This window comes from Monodon monoceros, unplaced genomic scaffold (assembly GCF_005190385.1).
Source record: "Monodon monoceros isolate NGI ecotype Baffin Bay Population unplaced genomic scaffold, NGI_Narwhal_1 Super_Scaffold_6, whole genome shotgun sequence".
Taxonomy (NCBI): Eukaryota; Metazoa; Chordata; class Mammalia; order Artiodactyla; family Monodontidae; genus Monodon; species Monodon monoceros.
In genome coordinates this window covers 28,148,517-28,150,029 of record NW_021703783.1, presented here as the reverse complement: position 1 = coordinate 28,150,029, position 1,513 = coordinate 28,148,517, and positions in this window count along the sequence as shown.

The window sequence follows — 1,513 nt, the reverse complement described above, 5'->3', positions numbered from 1 at the left end:
TATCCATCCAACTCGAAGGATACAAGTGATTTTTATATACTGTGCAAAGTTTTTTTCTTATTCATATGTCCATATTTCCCCAATTCTCTAAATTATTATCTACATCTTCAGGATCTCCTTTATCGGTTCCTTCATTTCAACATATAAAATATAAGTCCTTCTCATTCTAAAAATTTCTTTTTTGCTAATTATTTTCTCTTTTCATCTAAACTCCTTCAGAGTAGTCTATTCCCACTGTCTTCACGAGCCCCGCCCGGCCCCCACAGGCAGCCCTACACCTTCAATTTATTGCCATCTGGCTTTTTGTCCACCACCTCACTGAACTGCTCTAAGGTCACTGGGGACCTAACTGCCCAAATCCAGTGGACACTCACATTCTCTGAAGGATGACACTGTCATCTACTTCCTCTTTCTTGAAACTTTATCACCTCACTCCTTCCCAGAATTCTTTCTCTGCTTATTACTTAAACGTTGTCAGTACTCACAATTCTCTGAAATCTCATCCATTTTCATGATTTTAATGACTGCTGATATGTGCTGATGACATTTAAATTTTTATCTTTCCATGTCTTCACGTGCATGTCCAGTTATCTACCAGTCTGTCTCCTGAATTCTACAGGTGCTTTACAATTCAACATGTCCAGAACTAAAGTCTTTTTCCCAATTCAGTTCTTTATCCCCTATTTCCAAACTCAATGATACCACCACCCAACCTTAGTCACACAGATGGGGGTTCAGCCTCCACCTCCTACTTCTTCCTTACTTCCCAAGATCAAGTCTTGCTTGTAATTTCCTAAATAGAATTAGAACTTATCTCCTCCCTTCAACTATACCTTATTTCAGACCCCTTTCTTCTTGCTATTACCTGGTCTAGAAGTTACCAAATTGCTGTTTGGTGGAACCAGTTGTTAAGACACTTCTGTTAAAAAAGGACTCTAGAGTCAAATAGCTTTGAGGATGGCTGTGTACCATACACCTGCTGTGACGATCCAGAATGAACACTAGCCTACAGCAGCTCCGAGAAGCTGTACAGTAAAGAAACCTGATTAACTTTACTTAAGCCAGTTTCTCCCTTCTGCCGGCCTATAAACCTTTCAGTAGGGACTGGAGAGCAGGTGGCAGCGTGAAAGTCCCACTTGAAAATAAAAAACACTGCTCCTCAGAAGAGTGGGGCATAATTGTCTCCAGGCTTCTTCAAATTCCTCATCCATACTGACGTCAGTGGTCTAAAATGCCACCTGAACTTGTCTTTTCCATACTTAGCTGTTTTCTGAGGAAACCAGCTCCACGCACATGGGTGGTTAAGACCCGCTCTCCTCCTCCTCACGGCCTCCTTTAGGGGCACTTGCCACTGCCTGGTGACACTGCACTGATCCTCCAGAGCCTGTGCCTGTGGCTCCGTAACACACCCCTCACACACTCACAGCTCTGGACTTCCGCTGTCCTCTCTGCCTTGAGTGTCCTTTCCCTTCACCGGCTGACTCACCAGTTTTTCACGAGTCCTTTAAGACTT